A 6,453-nucleotide genomic window follows, 5' to 3' on the forward strand; every position below is an offset into this window, starting at 1 on the left:
TTTTATATATGGCGTTCTTGTTCTATTTTATATCTCTGCCCAGATGTCTATTTATTCCATCTATTAATTTCACTTTTTTATTATCCATTCGATGCGGGCAATAACACCGTGGTCGTGCTGTTGGTAGTAGTAATTAACATTATAATTAAAACTCATACTTCCATTCTGCGACATATCTTGCTTCAAATACATTTATTTGTGAATACTTTGCACACACCAGTTTCTAAATAAAAGAACGATTTTATTTGACACATGCGTACCATAATTAACCAAAATGTAAAACTCAAGAGAGTTAATTATAAATTTTTTTAAAGTTTAAAGCAACATCATAAACTTTTTGACGCATGTGGAAAGTAGTTTGCACGTGAATGCAGGTCTATAACTGTTGAAGTTTGTCAGATGTTCTCTCTTAATTGGCAATAAACAGACTATCATATTTATAAGGCTTTCAACAAGCTTCATAGCTTTCAGCACAGGTTTGTAAAATCGGCATTAAATTTAAGTTCATATATTACTAGTGATAATAGCTGACTATTCAGTGATGTGCAATTTGTTGCATGGCACGTGCGAAAGGTCATGCTTCATATCAGAGAAAGCTTTATGAATGGGATGTATGAGATACATCCTCAGTACCACCACGCCATAATTAGTTAGCAACATTGTAAGTCTCGCCTCTCATTCTTGAGAACGTGCAGTTGTCTGCTGCTGTATACACATATTCAAGGAATTTTTCCCGGAAAGATAGAAGCAAGGCAAACCATAATCCGGAATGGTGGATCAAAGCCAAAGTGACTGACTGTCCCAATTGGAAATCAACATAACACTTGACTGAATCTCCAACGATGGCTGAAACTAAAAAAAAAAACAGTTGATTTGCTGTCAGTATGAAAGTTAAAAGGAGTTCCAAGATCAGACGTAGGTTTTTCAAAGGCCTCTTCTTGCTTTTTCACGTATAACCATAACTAGTACATAATTATCCTTTTCATAAGCTCAGCTCGCGAATCGAATTTTTTTCTGCATGCCTATGTTATCGGAAAGGCTAAGAGGAGCCCTTGGAAAATCGTACTTAAGGGCTATAGAGCGCTCATGATCCTAACAACGTATTATAGCTGTCTATATTCGTGGTTACTTAAAAATGATTAAAGATTATGATGCTTATATTATTATTTACGCAAAAATGATGGTAGATTATACAGATGGTGATAGTATATCGAGTTTGAATGAAAATAATAACTTAGCTGCAGACGATATCTTGTATATTTTTATATTTCAAAAAAATGTATAATTTATAGTATTACTTGGACATATTGGTACACATGGGATAATTACTTTGGTTGAAATCTATTTTTAGATAGACAAATATAAAATTTTGCATAACCATACAGTTACAAACGAAGTATAGTATTTTTTATATATATAAAAGGTCTGTTATATCTCAGGGTTGACCGCTGTGGGGATCTGGTTCAAACTGGCACCCTAAAGCGGTTACGCGTACGGGCTAACGTCCGCTGTGACCACTCGTCTCAGATATGGCTGGACATTTGAAAGTTTTACACTAGTAACCGGTTGCAGATGGATTAACGATTTCGAAATGTTCCTTATTTGACGGGGAACCAACATAGAAGAGTCTTGGTACGAACTCGATCTTATTCTTCTGTAATGGGAATCAGTGCCGGATTGAGGACAAATGAGGCCCTGTGCTAGTTAAGTTATGAGGCCCCTTACTTGGGCCCTGAAAGAGGTAGGACCGGTAGGCCTACACAGGTAGTCAGGCATACATACTCAGGAAGTTTAGGACGTTTTAACTTTTGAAAAACATTTGAAAAATTCATCGTAAATATTTTTTTTTTTTGCCAGGAAGATGGGGCCCCCTGGCCAACGGGGCCCTGTGCTTAAGCACACCTAAGCACAATGATAAATCTGGTACTGAATTGGATACGAAATAATTCTTATTATCCGATCAGCAACTTATGGCGTCTTATTCCTTTTGTACCTACTGCATAAGATTTGTATTATGCCTGTGTTAGGACTTAGGCCCTTGTTATGTTGTTCTTTTTAATTACACTTAATGGTCTGAATGAGCTATTAGAGACATTATTATATTGTAAAGGAAGCACGGATCACTCACCCAACATACACAAAATATGAGATAAATGAACTTGGTGATGCGAGGTATAGCAAACGCAAACTTGTTGCTTAGAATCACCCAAACAAAACTGGGTTCATAAATATTGAAGTGATTGGATTTGGAAGTGCGGGAAAGAACCAGAAAGCATACCGCTTTGTCTTTTAATAAATAAAAAAAAACGGCATTATACCAGAAAATTTTGTTATCAATCACTTAAATAACGATAAGATAAATAATCGTATATAAAATCCTTAACTAGTTACCCCACTCCTCCAGAAATGCCCTATACGGCTTGCACCTCTGATCGCCTTTGCCAACTAAAATTCAGCTCATGGCCATAGCGACTGGCTTAGATTCTAAGTCCGGCGGACCATGTTTCCACTAACAGGAGAAGGGGTGAGGGCGGCCCACTGGCGACTTGAAAGCAGTCGCATCGGGTGGACGTGATTCGTAAACCTTGGATGGTAGTTCATCTAGGAGAAGGAAAACTCCGATTCCAAACCTCCGCTACCTTGCGCCTATACCCACTCACTGGAAAGGCTAAGGGAGTAAACCCCGACAGAAAATCGAGAGACAAAGTCCCTAATGCGGTCTGACATTGACTTCAACGTCATTCCGGCAACGCCTGCAACGCTGTTGGTGCCAAGCTGTTTAGGCATTGGTCGTCCCCTTGGGTCCATCAGCTGCGTGGAGAGGGGGATCTGCTGAATGACAACAGCTGATTCCCCATACAACCCTGCCCATGCTTCGTAGCTCCACTGTAGTGTACACTTCAGCGTCATCGTAAGACATCTGCACAACATGGGAAGTAGCGGTTTACCGGTTCTAAGTTAAAGCTCGATTGGCGTAGAGCGTGGAGCCATGGGGTGGGAGAGATCACCATGTTTCACTGGACAGCTACCGCCCGCCTCAAGCTGGGCAGCCCTCAGTCAGTAAGCTGCTTCCCTGCCATGGCCTGCCTGCTTCACTGAGTGCGTGGAGCTTAGAAAACCATCTTGACAAGTGGTCTACAAGCTCCGTACCAGGCAAGATTTAGAGAAGAAATAAGAAGACTTCAGCTCTTCGTTTCGCAAGCTGAAACATCAGGACCATGTGTCCTGGATTCACCGCTGACCTGCAACAGATCGACGACGAACGGAAGACTGCCGTCATTGACTGAGAACTCTCCTGACAGAAGATCGACATTGCCTGCCTTCAGGACACCCGATTGGCCAACAGGGGTACCATCAGGGAAGCCAAATTACACCTTCCTTTGGCAAGGGAAGCCCTCGGACGAACCTATGCAGCACGGTGTCGTCTTCGCCGTAAGGAATGCACTAAACTCAGTCATTCAGCCTCCTTCATCCGACATTGAGATGATCCATGCCATCTGGCTGTCAACATCCTCAGGCCCAACTACCATCTTCAGCATGCACGCACCGAGCATCTGCTCCACCCACGAGGAGAAAGACCAGTTCTATGAGGCTCTGGATCAAGCAATATTCAGTATCGCCAACATTGAAAGCCTCTACCTACTAAGAGACTTCGATGCTAGAGGAGGAGCTTACCACGAGGCCAGGTCTACACGTCTCGGCTCTCACGGAAGGGGCTAGATCAACGAGAATGGTCAGCGACTGCTGAAGATGCGCTGCTCCTGTAGCCTACGTGTGAGCAACACCTTCTTCAAATGCAAAGAGATCCACCAGGTGTCATGGAGACACCCACGGTCCTGCCACTGGAACCAGCTAGACCTCGTCATCAACAGGCGTGCCACAATGCTGACTGCGACACGGACCTCTTTTCGTGGCCAGCAATGTACGAATAATACCCAAGAAGCTGCACCACACCAAGAAGAAGGGTCGCCCATGCATGAACACCTGCTGTGCAAAGAACCCAGAGAAAACACAGCAGTTCATCAGCAGAAGGCTCGCACCAAAGAGACACCTGATGACACCATCGATTCCAAGTGGTCCCACATCCGTGACGCTGTGAACAATTCAGACATCTCTGCCTACGGGAAGAAGGAGCACAGAAACGTCGACTGGTATGAGTCCAACTGGGCGGAGATGCGGCACGTGACTGAGGCGAAGAGGAAAGCCCTTCTGGCATACAAGGCTGTACCTAGCCCTAGCACATTACAAGCCCTCAGGACTGCCAGGAACAACACTCAGCAGACTGCCCGCCTGCGCGCCAACACCTACTGGCTGAATCTCTGCACCAGTATACAGACAGCTGCCGACACCGGGGATGAAAGAGGCATGTAAGAGGGTGTCAAGAAGGCGACAAGCCTCCCCACCTCCAAGACCGCCCCCCCCCCCCAAGCCTAAGACGGGCGAATTCATCACAGACAAGGGGAAACTGCTGAAGCGATGGGTTGAGCACTATCTCGAGCTGTATGAAACCCAAAACGTAGTCACCGACACCGCTCTGGACGCCATCCTAGACCTGCCAGTCATGGAGGAACAAGACACACCGCCCACCCTGGAAGAGCTCAGAAAAGTCATCGATTGACTCTCTTTGGGGAAGGCTCCTGGGAGCGACGGTATCCCGCCTGAAGTCTTCAAGAGCGGGAAATCAGCATTGCTCAAGCCCCTGCACGTACTCCTCTGATTCAGCTGGGAACAGGGACACATCCCAAAGGACATGCGGGATGCCAACATCTTCACTTTGTACAAGAGCAAAAGAAACCATAGCGACTGAAACAGCTACCGGGGCATCTCCCTCCTCAGCATCGTCGGAAAAACTTTAGCCTGTGTCGCCATGCAGGGCTTGCAGACACTAGCCTTCCGCGTCTACCCAGAGTGCCAGTGTGGCTTCCGAGCCGGAGGTCAGTTGTAGATATGATCTTCTCACTACGTCGGCTGCAGGAGAAGTGTTGTGAGCAGTAGATGCCCCCTACATCGCCTTCATACACCTGGTCAGTCGGAGCAGACTCTTCAGGCTCCTGCAGAAGGTCGGCTGCCCTCCCCCCCCCACACGACTTCTCGGTGTCGTCACGTCGTTCCATGCAAAGCACAGTGTGCTTCAATAGCGCAACATCGGAGGCCTTCTCAGTCATCAGCAGAGTTAAGCAAGGCTGTGTTCTTGCGCTGACGATCTTTGCCATTTTCTTCTCCATACTTCTCCAATACGCCTTCAAGGACTGCATCGAGGGAGTGTACATCCATACCAGGGCTGACGGCAAGCTGTTCAACGTCACCCTTCTCCGTGCTAAGACTAAAGTCATAGAGGTTCTCATCCGTTAATTTCTCTTCACCGACGATGCAGCCTTGACATCACACACGGAAGATAAACTGCATAAGCTGGTATTCCGTCTCTCGCACGCCTGTATAAAGTTTGGACTGACTGTCAGTTTGAAGAAAACGAACGTCATGGGGAAGGATGCAGACTACCCTCCAACCATCGCCATCGATGGGTACAGCCTGGAAGTTGTTGAGAACTTCACATACCTCCGGTCCACCATCTCCAGCTCGCTCTCCATTGATGATGAGGAGAACGGCAGGATCGAAATCTTCAGCCACTCGTAAAGTTAACGATTGGACACCCAACCGGAGGCTACACCATCGTCTCCCGATGAAAGTCGGATGCCGAGAGAGAGAGAGAGAGAGAGAGAGAGAGAGAGAGTTACAGCCAAAGAAAGTTGCAAAATAGCTCGTAATGGATACGTAAGAAAATTTAAAAAGCCTCGACCTGTACAAGCAACATACATGGAAACCTACGAGAAAGAAACATTTCATTTGATGTCTAGGGCTGGAAAATTTATAGATTTAACAACCGCGCCATTTACTCTTGCTGTACACTAAAATAAAAATAAATCTTATTTGCATATCACCATGTCAGGTACACGTTCAATTTCGCCTAAGGTACACACTATTTTTGCGACATGTATTTTGTAAAAAAAAAATTTAAATTTTTTTTAAATATACTATATCAGGTTCAACTCTGCAAAACAAAATGGGCGCTAGCACATCTGCTGCTTTGGCTCCGAAATGACCATGAGCGCGTGTGCCGACACAATCATTCAAACTAAAACGTTTGTCGTCTTAGCCGGAAAGTCCAATTTTGTTTAGCAAGACAATATTCAGAACGTGGTAATCTGACCTGAATGTATTCATCTGCACATATTGTTTTTCTCCATGTCCGCCTTGTAATCCTGATGCGTAATAATATTTTGGCACCATTTCTATTGATTCCCTTGGCACTTTTTCATTTTGACCTATCAGATTCAGCAAATGCATATTGGATGTTAGTGCGATGGTTTCGTCTATGACCGCCATGTGCTCTTTATCAAATTTTCCCAGTTGTTTTATTGATAATATCATTGAACTTACTAAGTGGGTTATTAC

This window comes from Sinohyriopsis cumingii, chromosome 4 (genome assembly GCF_028554795.1).
Source record: "Sinohyriopsis cumingii isolate HCF-2022 chromosome 4, ASM2855479v2, whole genome shotgun sequence".
Lineage (NCBI taxonomy): Eukaryota > Metazoa > Mollusca > Bivalvia > Unionida > Unionidae > Sinohyriopsis > Sinohyriopsis cumingii.